Raw genomic sequence first — 12531 nt, 5'->3', positions numbered from 1 at the left:
CGGTGAAATTTCAGTTAGTTAATGAAATTTTGATTGATCAGTGAAATTTCAATGACCAAGTCAATAAAATTTCACTGATCATGAATTTTTTTTCTTCAATATTTCATATTACACATGGATCTTATTTGAAAGATCTTGTCAATAAGATTAAAAAAAATATAAATTTTACAAAAAATTGAGATATAAATCAAAAGTTATTATTAAATTTTAAAGTTTAAAATCACTTAAATAATATAAAAGATCACAAGAAAGCAAAATATCGTTACAAGAGAAACCGTGAGAAAGATTATGATTTTTAAGAGATTTTGAACCATATATGTTAAAATTTGTCCCTGGTCACTTTAAGATTTCAAATACCAAGCCTTTACTAGTAAGCAAATTATTATGTGTTCGGTTTGTCTCTAGTTTATTTTGTGGATTGGATGATATTGTTGGGCCAGTGAGACCCACCACGGATTCTGTTTCGATAATCCGAATATGTAGAGCTCGTCGAGTACTTTATCCATGTAAAAAATCACATTGATCAGATATCGATAACTACTTGATCGCATCAGATTTTTGTCAACAATTTATTTTAAAAATTATATTTACCGTTGACAAAAATTTGATCAAGTAGCTATCGATATCCGATCAATGTGATTTTTTATAGAAGATAAAGTATTTAACGAGCTTTACATATTGAACGGTTCGAATTATCGAAACAGGACTCATGATGGACTCTCACAGGCCTAACAACACACTCCGATCCGATCTCAAACTGAAGAAAAGCCTGGCCCAATTATTATTATCTTTAAACTCTTAAACAAACTTGTAGAGGGATGTCTCATAATTATTTATATATTTATTTATTTGTAGCACTACTGTCTAAAAATTCATATAGTCTATAATAGTCATATCCTTGAGTACAGTTATTTATTTTGGTGAGTTATTACATAAATATTACCTAAGATACCCATACTTCCACAACCACACTCACACCCACACCTAGGTTGGCCATTCAACCCCACATTGAAGTGGGCCTTTCAATTGGGTTTCCCCATCACACGCATAATACTGTAAACTCGGGTCACACACACACACACACACACACACACACACACACATTGAAGTGGGCCTTTCAATTGGGTTTCCCCATCACACGCATAATACTGTAAACTCGGGTCACACACACACACACACACACACACACACACACACACACACATTGAAGTGGGCCTTTCAATTGGGTTTCCCCATCACACGCATAATACTGTAAACTCGGGTCACACACACACACACACTCCCTCCTTCAGCACTTTCAGCTTTGTGTTGACACACAGTCAAGCCCAAGAAAAGTATATATATATATATATAAATAAATAATTGAATTTTCCGCCTATAAATCCAGTGCTTCTCTCTTGAATCCTCACAACAAAACACAACACAACATACAATTCAGAAAGAGAGAGAGATAAAGAAAGAGCTAAGAAAGATGAGTCAACCAGCTAGTGTAATTCTGGCATTGAAAACGACAATAAAGGAGAAGATGGTGCAAACAATAATTTATGTCATTAAGAAGACCAAACACAAGAAGAAAAAGATAAATCCTAATTAGTGGTTTAATTTAAAAAGATAGTTTAAATTATGTAGCTAATCACTCTAGGACACTACAAAAAATTTGAATTTTTGCGACGGCAAAATGCCGTTGCAAATACTCATTATACCGTTGCAAAAAACTTTTAGCGACGGCAAACGAGGGGTCACAATAGAGGGCATTGCAAAAATTTTTTAACAACATGCCGTCGCCTTTTTTTTTGTAACGGCATATGTTACTATTTGCGACGGCATTTTACTGTCGCCAATAATGTATAAAAATAGAGACCTTTTTGCGACAGTAATATTTTACTGTCGCCAAAAATATTATTTGATACGGTAGAAATTACCGTAGCAAAAATTTTTTTTTTTTTTTGCAACGGCATATTTCTTTTTGCGACGGCATTGATTATGTCACAAAAAATGCAATATTTATTAAAAATTATAAAATATCTATTTTTTGCAACGGTTTGGTGCCGTCGCAAAAAAAAAAAAAAAAAAAAAAAAAAAAAAAAAAAAAAAAAAAACTTGCTATAAATTAATTAAAAAATATTAAAATTACATGTATTCAATGAAAAACAATTTTAAAAAAAATCCAATAATTGCATAATAATATAAAAATTCCTATATAGAAATAATAATTTCTCCATAATAAACATATTCTTACATTCATAACTATATGTGGGGATATATTTTCTGAGTACCGACACGTGGCATGGTGACGCCGACGTATCAGCCGAGGTATCACGTGTCGTAGTAGTTATGCCAAGGTTATCTTTGGCGAAGTCGAGGTGATCTCCGAAGATATCGGAGTCCGAGATAAGCGGATGGGGGACAAGAGTCCTAGAGTAAAGAGAAGACTTAGCCAAGATAAGGATAAAACTCTTAGGGAGTTTATCTTTATTTCTTGAAGAGTCCAAAGTCAGTATTGAATTGGAGTCCATAGAAGTCAAGCTTCTAGTGGGACTAGGATTGAGTAAACTATAAAAGAGAGACACCCCATGGGTCTAAGGTATTAGTTTTTATGCTTTGAGCAGTGATTTTGGCAATTGATTATCTTTGAGAAATATACTGACTTGATCGTCGGAGTGACCCCAGGTGGAAGAGCCACCGCCGGAGCCTTTTCTTTCTGTTACAGGTTAGCTGAAGCCATCTATTCTGCCGGTGCTCTCCAGTTGATTACTAAGCGGGCAGTGTGGTCAGATTTTCACCCACACAATTTGGCGCCGTCTGTGAGAACTTAGAAGAATAGATGGCCAGTGACGGACATAGGGAAAACATTGGGGGCGACACTCCTACTGGGAGTGGCAGACCAATTGATCTTGACGTTGAAGGAAACAACCATAACACAAAAACTCATGGCCAGGGCCACAGAGAGAAAGACGTCGGCCAGGAGAACGACGCTTCGAAGAGGACAGACCAAAGCAAGTATTATAACGAAGATAACCTTCAGGTATGGAGGGATAGGTGCCTACGAAGGGATGAGGAAGTAAAAGACTTGGCAAACAAGCTGGCAGACCTTCAGTCGGTCGTCAAACTTCTTGATGTAGAACAATGTTATGTAGCCACCATACCTGCTGCAAGATACGCCGATGCCAGCAATTAATACCCAGAAGGGATGAAGGAAAGCAATCCCCGAAGCCCCTCAGCACACCAGGAGTGGAAGGCACTCTCACCGACCTTCCAAGGAAGTCGGACGAGAGGAGCCGAGGCAAGAAGAGTCCCGAAGGACACATCACATGAAGGATCCAGGGCCCAAAGAACATCGGCATGTTTAAGGGCAAACACTCTGCTTTGACACAACCCATGGAGAAAGATCGAAACGGGCCCACCACGAGGCTGAAAGTAGTGTGCCAAAAAGATTGAAGTCCAGAGATAGCCGAGCTCCAGGTAGGAGTAAAGAAGACTTGAGGGATTACCTCAAAAGGAGGTAGCAGAATGTTGAAGCCGAGGTTACTTCCCCAATTAAGTCGAGAACACCATTCTCGGTGGAACTGGACAAATTTGAAGCACCAAAGAGATTCAGTATGCCGAGGTTCCAAATTTATGATGGTAAGTCAGATCCCAACTTTCATGTCGGACAATACTTGAATTCAATGGCATTATATAGTGGGAACAAGCCGTTGCTCTGCAAAGTATTCCCCTCATCCTTCGGGGAGATCGCATCTGATTGGTTCCATAAACTATCGAAGGGAAGCGTGAAGAACTGGGAAGGCCTGGCCGAGATGTTTGTGGCCAGGTTTGTAACAAATAAACTACAACCCTTGAGGGTCGACGCACTGATGGCTTTAAAGATTGCCAAGGACGAAGGCCTTAGGGCCTATGCAAAAAGGTACTACGAGGTGTTCAATCGAATACCTGATTGCAACCAAGAGGTGGCGGTCATGTCCTTCAAGAACGGCCTGAAAGATGACTGCCCACTACGGAAATCTTTGGCAAAAACATTGCCAAAAAGCATGGAAGAACTCATGGCAAGAATAGAGAAGTACGCCAGAGCTGAGGAAGATACGTCGGGAAATAAAGAAACAAAACAGGAGAAAGGAAACGGCTCGCCGAAACGAAGCTGAGGCAACAATGGACCAACCAAACAAGAAACGGAATTGAGGGGTAAACAAGCAGTAACAACTATATTCCGAGTCCCAATCCACAAAGTCTTGGATCAAATACGAAACCAACCCTATTTCAGAGCTCCAGCAAGAGCACTAGGAGAATTCATGGAAAGAAACGTTGGTAGGCATTGTGCTTACCACAATGAGGAAGGGCACCCAACTCAGGGCTGCAAAGCCCTAAAAGCACACTTAGAAGACTTGGTAAGGCAAGGCCATTTGAGAGACCTTATTGATGAGGCCAGGACAAGAGAAGAACAGGCAAGATTGCCTCAAGCACCTGCAACTCCGCCTCTCCCAACACAACAACCACAGGCAGGAGGACCATGGGTGGTTAATGTAATTCACTCAAAGGTGAACGAAAGCGACATTCAGGGAGAAACCCAAAGAGTAAAACACCTGCAACACGTGAACCAGGTCGAACATAAAAAACCCCGGCCTGAAGAGTGCCAAGGACCGATGATAGCCTTCACTAAAGCTGACCTACAGATGGTCCAGCATCCGCATAATGATGCCTTGGTAGTATCCCTCCAGGTTGAGGAGTACCAAGTGAAACGCATCCTAATAGATCAAGGCAGCTCTTGTGATATCATGTACGTTAGATGTTACAAGGAGCTAGGCCTTCACCCAGACGACATGGAGCAATCGAATGGCCCGATCGTCGTCTTCAATGGAACGCCAACGTGGCCACTGGGCGCAACAAGCTTGGAAGTACAAGCTGGCACTAAGAAGATCAGGACAGAATTCATGGTGATTGACACACCTTCACCATATAACATCATCTTAGGAAGACCATGGTTGCATGCAATGGGGGCAGTTCCCTCAACATTGCATCAATTACTACGGTTCCCAACAGAGCATGGGATTGAAGAAGTCAGAGGAGATCAACTGCAGGCAAAAAGTTGCTCCATAGCAACAATGAAGTCTACTTGCAGCATTCGAGAGCCAAAAGAGGCAAAAATTGAAAATGAGGACATGGAAGTACTAGAAGACCTCGGCAAAGAACCAGCCAAGAAGAGCGAAGAGACACTAAAGAAAATCCTCGTCCAGGAGGGCGATGAAGAGCACTTCTTTCTTCTTGGCTCAAGCTTTGCCGAAGAAGAGGAAAGAGAACTGGAAGATTTTTTGAGAACAAACATAGAGGTGTTCACCTGGACACCTTACGAAATGCCTGGCATTGACCCCGAGGTCACTTGCCACAGACTGAATGTCGACAGGTCGGCAAAACCTGTGATTCAACGAGCCAGAAGACCGACGTTGATACATATCGAAACAGTAGAAGAAGAAGTAGATAGACTTCTGGAGGCCAGGGCCATCTGAGAAGTTCACTACCCAACATGGCTGTCCAACACAGTAGTGGTGAAAAAGAAGAATGGCAAATGGAGGGTTTGTGTAGACTTTACTAGCCTCAACAAAGCCTGCCCCAAAGACAGCTTTCCTCTACCCAAGATTGACCAGCTCGTAGATGCTGCTTCAGGGCATAAAAGGATGAGTTTTTTGGATGCATACAGGGGGTACCACCAGATTGCCATGTACCCTCCAGACGAGGAGAAGACAGCGTTCATCACCCCTAAAGGCCTGTACTGTTACAAGGTAATGCCTTTTAGGTTGAAAAACGCAAGAGCAACTTACCAAAGGTTAGTAACAAAGATGTTCAAGCACCTGATTGACAAAACAGTAGAAGTCTACATCGATGACATGGTCGTGAAGACCAAGGAATCTAAGGGTCATCTTGCCGACCTAAAAGAGGTCTTTGATATACTCAAAGCATACCGGCTCCGACTCAACGCATCAAAGTACGCGTTTGGAGTTGGATCAGGTAAGTTTTTAGGGTATCTGGTAACAAGAAAGGGCATTGAGGCCAGTCCAGAACAAATCAAGGCCATCCTAGAGCTGAAGAGCCCGACGTCGGCAAAACAGGTTCAGATGCTTACTGGAAGGACCGCAGCCCTAAACAGATTCATTAGCAGAAGCTCAGATAAGTGCAGACCCTTCTTCAACTTAGTGAAAAAAGCCACAGACTTTCTGTGGACAGAAGAATGCGAAGCCGCTTTGACCGACCTGAAGAAGTACTTGACCACAACTCCGGTTCTTTCCAATCTAGAACCAGGAGAAGAACTGTTTTTGTACTTGGCAATTTCAGAACACGCAATCAGTGCAGTACTAATCCGAGAAGAAAAAGGGGAGCAAAAGGCTATTTACTATATAAGCAAAACCTTGGCCAGCGCAGAAACAAGGTATCTACCACTGGAGAAATTAATGCTAGCCTTAGTAACGGCTTCAAAGAAGTTGAACCATTACTTTCAGGCACACAAGATTGTGGTCCTAACAGAGCATCCACTGAAATCCTTGTTGCAACAAGGAGACTTAACAGGAAGGATAGCAAGATGGGCAGTGGCCCTGGGCCAGTATGACCTGGAGTTCAGGCCGAGAACAGCAATAAAGGGCCAGGTTTTGGCCGACTTCGTGGCAGAATTCACGCCTGAAACCATCGAACATCGGGCTCCGTTGAGCCAGGAAGAGCATTGTCCCAGCAAGCAAGGAGAATTCCAGCCCAAGCCAAAAGAGCAAAGGAAGGAAAAACTCAGACCCTGCAGCATCTACATCGGCGATTCATTCAGACTGTTCGTCGATGGAAGTTCGAACCGACAAGGACTCGGGGCAGGAGCACTGCTGATATCTCCAGATAGAGAAATAATAGAACAGTCCATCCGTTTGGGGTTCAAGGCCTCAAACAATGAAGCGGAATACGAAGCATTAATTGCAGGGCTAAAACTGGCAGCAACAGCAGAAGCAGATGAGGTAATAGTTTTTTGTGATTCACAACTTATTGTTAACCAGTCAGCAGGAGAATTTGCAGCCAGGGACAAAAGGATGTCGGCATATGCAAAAGAGGTCATCAGATTGACAGTCCTATTTCAGAACTGCCGACTACTCCAAGTTAGCCGAGATGACAACACCCACGCTGACGCGTTGGCTAACTTGGCAAGTTCAATGCAGACTGGAAAAACAAGGACAATTATAATCGACTATATGTCGGACCCGAGCATAAAACCATGGAGCATAGAGCAAGAAGCAATGTGCGTGAACTTGGGACCACGCTGGATAGATGCAATCGTTGCATTCCTAAAAGAGGGAAAGCTGCCAGAAGACCATAAGGAAACACATAAAATCAGATTGAAGTCGGCCAGATTCAGTCTAACAGCAGAGGGCCATCTCTACAAAAGGTCCTTCACTGGACCCCTTTTAACCGTACACCCTTTGCAGGTTGAAGATTTTCTATACGAGATTCATGAAGGGATTTGTGAAAGCCACGCTGGGGGCAGATCATTAGCCCACAGGGCCATTATCCAGGGGTATTGGTGGCCCTACATGCAAAAGGATGTTGAAGCCTACGTGAAGAAATGTGAACAATGCCAAAGGTTTGCACCTTTGATACATCAGCCAGCTGCTGACCTGAACCCAGTATCCAGCCCTTGGCCGTTTGCCCAATGGGGCATGGATCTTGTTGGGCAACTTTTCCCGGCAACTGGGCAGAGAAAATACTTGCTGGTAACAACAGATTACTTTACGAAGTGGATAGAGGCAGAACCTCTTGCCAAAAACTGAGATGTGGACGTCAAGAACTTTATATGGAGAAACATCATCACCAGATTTGGGATTCCAAGAGCAATAGTTATCGACAACGGAACATAGTTTGACAGCAAACTCATCAAGAACTTTTGTGCGAAATTCAAGATCAAGAATTACTTTTCAACACCAAGTTTTCCCCAAAGTAATGGGCAAGCAGAAGCATCCAACAAAGTAATTTTGGACGGAATAAAGAAAAGACTGCAGACAGCAAAAGGAAAGTGGGTAGACGAGTTGCCTAACATACTTTGGGCATGTCGGACTACGCCGAGAAGATCAACAGGGAAATCCCCCTTTGCCATGGCCTATGGCACAGAAGCAGTCATCCCATTGGAGATCGGCATCCCAGGGATCAGAACCCAGGATCTGGATCTTTTGGAAGAACGAAGAGAGGAAGCTGCAATTCAGCTCGCAGTATACCAACAACAGCTTTCTAAAGCTTACAACAAGAAGGTCAATCTAAGAGATTTTCAAGTCGGCGACCTAGTCTTGAGAAAAGTCATCGGCAACAAGAAAGATCCCAGAGAGGGCAAACTGGGCCCAAACTGGGAAGGACCCTACAGAATTACTTCGGTATTAGGCAATGGAGCTTATCGGCTTGAAGATAACGAAGGCAAAGCACTACCAAGACCTTGGAACACTTGTAATTTGAAATTCTTCTATCATTAGATGTGCAGTATTTTTGGCCGATGTCATCAATAAAATCTTTTCGCTTTTCTTTAAAACACATATGATTGATAAAGATACATATTGGTGTTTTTAGAGACATGAATAATGAGAACCCAAGTAGAACTCAGGTTCACATTGGGGGCAGAAAGAAGACAGAGACACTTAATTCACTTGTTGAAATTTGTAGCAATTTACAAGTTGGAGTTAAGCTGGTTCCTTATCTTCACTTGTTGAAATTTGTAGCAATTTACAAGTTGGAGTTAAGCTGATTCATTATCTTCACTTGTTGAAATTTGTAGCAATTTACAAGTTGAAGTTAAGCCGAGATTATTCCTTATCTTCACTTGTTGAAATTTGTAGCAATTTATAAGTTGAAGTTAAGCTGAGATGGTTCCTTATCTTCACTTGTTCAAATTTGTAGCAATTTACAAGTTGAAGTTAAGCCGAGATTACTGTTTCTCTTCACTTGTTGAAATTTGTAACAATTTACAAGTCGAAGTAAAGCCGAGGTTATAATTTGCACACTTATAGCAATCTACAGGTTGGTCCAACCAAAGAAGATGCTTAACATTTATTGAAATTTGTAGCAATTTACAAGATAATGTTAAGCCGACACGTGATCATCTGTTGAAATTTGCAGCAATTTACAGATTGAGGTAAAAGCTAAGTATATTGTTTAAACACTTGTTGAAATTGGTAGCAATTTACAAGTAGGATAGACTAAGATCACTGTCTAAACACTTGATTGAAACATTGAGAAACGTTCGCAAAATTAACATTGAATAGTATATGTCTTACACTTGTTGAAATTTATGAAAAGTTTGCAAGTCAGTATCTTGCCGAAGTAAAGCTTGTAGTTATTATACCCGAGATATGTAACCCCCGAGAAGGATTGTACAAAGGTGGCAAAATATGAAAAGCATGCAAAATATTCTAAGTATAGAACTATGTAGAAGTAAATCAAGAGAAATTAAAAGATTAAAGCATCCATAGAAAAACAGTTGCAGTTGTGTACAAAAGAAGGCACTACGGCCTACCAGAAGTAAATTGTTTCGAAGTAACAAAGAAAGGCACATCGGCCATGAAAGGAAGCTTACATTGTCTAGAAAACAAAACAAAGTACAAGGGTACAAAAGAAAAGACATGAAAGTTAAGACTTTTCAACATCAGCAACAGGCTGGATCTGAACCTCAGAAGTCTCCTGAAGAGATACCTCGGCTTCCTTATCCGCAGCAATCTCGGCGTCGATCTCCGCAAGGGTTTCATCAACGCTCTTGCCGATTTGAGGAATGCCGGATGAACCCTGATCCAGGGTAGCCTCCTTGATAACTTCATCGCCATCAGTATCTTGAGTCAGGTCCAGGACCTGCTCATTCAGGGAAGAAGACTTAGCCCCAACAGCCTCCTTGGATTTTCTTATTAAACCCTCCTCCTCACCCCCCTCCACATCTTCAGACTCAGATTTAGATTCTTCTTCAGGATGACTTGGAGGAGAAGGGAGAGGGAATGGCAGAGGGATATCATCAGCCTTGCGCAAAGGCGAGTCATCTGGGATGTTGAGCTTTTTGGCAAGGGCCATCCAACCAAGGGAGAAGCCCCTGTTACATGCCTGCCTAACTTGCAGTTTGTACTCCTCAGTGACGTCGGCCATTCCTTGAGCATAAGTCTTCTCGTTAGCCTCCTTAATCCCAGCATCTTTGGTAACTAAGGCCTCCTGAAGCTCTTTTTCGGCTTGGGCCTTTTTTACCTCGGCCTCTCTCTTCTCGGCCTCAGCAACCTTCTTAATGGCCTCGACAGATTCAGCTTTCTCCTCGGCTAGACTTTGGGCTTTGGTAGCGGCCTCAGCTTGGTCCTCTAGTTTTTTCATCTTTGATTCGAGAGATTTGTTCTCCTTTTTCAGGGTAGAAACCTCCCTCTTCATGTCGGCCAATCTTTGCCGATTTTCAAAAGCTTGCATGGAGAGAGAGTGGGCATGTTGAATGGCCTGAAAGAACACAAGGCACAAATTGTTACAAAATTTTACAAAGTAAAAGAGAAAACAAATTTCAGCATAAAGGCACTTACTTAGACAGAACGTTGCAGCGTAAAGGCGTAGTGCTCATACTCACTCATCTTGGCATTCCGCTCAAGATCGCCTGGGAGGAGTAGAGCAGTACTAAGTGCCACGCCGACGTTTATATCATCGGCGCTGTCGCTGGCAAGGACAGGCTTATCCTCTAGAGTGATCTCTAGTGTCCAGGGGACTTTTGGTATTCTGGAACCCGAGGTCGTCGCAGACGATGACCTCGGCTTCTTTGATTGGGTGGACTCTGATGGTTAGGCCTCGGCAAACCTTTTGGCAGAAAAAGAAGCACTCTTTTTACTCTCAGCCAATTGTGAGATGGGCAGAGCATCCTCAGCCTCAACCTTAGTGGTTTTGACCTTGGGCTGAGCCTTTTTTATTCTTTTTGGCTTTGGTGGGGGCATGGATTGAGTCGGAACAGCATCAACGTCGACAGGTAGGTCGACTAAAAGATCTACAGCAACAGGCTTCGGGCGACCCATTTCAGCAGCTTTGACAAGTCATTGCCGACACTTTCTTTCTGGTATTGGGATTAAGTATGGGGCTGAAGTAGATGGCAGATCAGCCGGGTCAGAAGTGGATCCTTGGTCTGCTCGTGATGTGAAAACAGTGGGAAGAGTTGTGGCAGAAGGTGGAGAAAAACTCTTCTTCCTCTTCTTCGGGACGTCGGGCAAAGTGGATTTGTATGTGGGAATAAAGTTTAGAAGAAGAGGTGCTTTTCTTTTGTGGACAGGCAAGTCCAGGAGCTTTCTCAGGTCCTTGCTAGGAACGTAAGATTGGCGAAAGTCTTTCGCTGGCTTGCGAACGTCTGCAAGAAGAAACAGACATTAGAAACAGATAAAATATTGAAGACTTGAACAGAAACAACTGAGTATTGACACTGGCTTCTTACCCTTGCCCTCTTTAACTGATCGGGGAAGAGGGTAGAGATGGGCGTCCTCGTCTGCGCCAAACTCCCAATTTCCCGAAGCAATAACATAATCATCTCCAGCCCCCTTGTTGGAGTCTAGGAAGTCGGCTACGATTTTGAATTCAGTGGACCTCGGCTTAAGATAATAAACGAAGCCTTTTTCCTTCAGATTAAGGGCGCACATGGTATAACAGTATTGTATGTCAGCTAAGGTGATCCTAACGTTTTCTTGTTTAGCTAAGGCGATAATACCGAAAATCACCCGATAAGAGTTGATTGTCAGTTGCATGGGGTTCAACTTATAATAATGAAGAATCTCACGAAAAAGGATGTTGAGTGGGAGCCGAAGTCCACACTCAGTAAAAGCTACAATGGAAAGGGGCATGGTGTTTTCTGTAGGCATGATAGAGTCATTATCCCGAGCAAGTCTCAGGTGGACATCGGCAGGGATGGAGAACTCCTGCCTAAAATACTCAAGTTTGGTCGGGGTTTCTACCCTGTACCTCCACATACCCATAACGTCAGCCTAAAGTCAGAGGGCTTGGTTTAAGAAAGAAGATGCTCTTAAAGGATTATCGGGACCTCGGCGAAAACCTAGGTATATGCATATAAGGATTGTTTCAGGTTTTTCCTAAGAATTGATAGGTTCTATAGACAAATCCCAAACCTAAATCTATGAAGGTAAAGATTGAAAGCAAAAATTCAAGGCAGAAATCTGGAAAACAACACAGGAAACAAGAAACTAGAACGCAGTTTCAGAATGAAGAACAGAAGTGGGGTTCTCAAAAGCATAAGGAAAACAAGAACTATGGAGCCAAGAACAGTGGCAAAAATGCAGTAAAGTGGTGCAACGGTGCGTGTGTTCAAGATATGGGCAATGGCCAAATCAAAGAGTAAACACATTCAGATGAATGACTCACAAGATAGATATTTGAGCAAAGCAGTAATAACAGGAGGTTTCAAAAACAATCAAGAATTGAAATCAGAAGGAACAGTTGCTTACCAGAAAAAATGAAGCCGATGTGAGGGCTGCCAAAGTCAACGGTAGTTACAGATGTGACAGAATGACGAAAGTTCCACCA

Source organism: Camellia sinensis, chromosome 6, assembly GCF_055761805.1.
Source record: "Camellia sinensis isolate YWXY chromosome 6, ASM5576180v1, whole genome shotgun sequence".
NCBI lineage: Eukaryota > Viridiplantae > Streptophyta > Magnoliopsida > Ericales > Theaceae > Camellia > Camellia sinensis.
The sequence above is the reverse complement of the archived record's forward strand: the minus strand, read 5'-3'. Positions refer to the sequence as shown.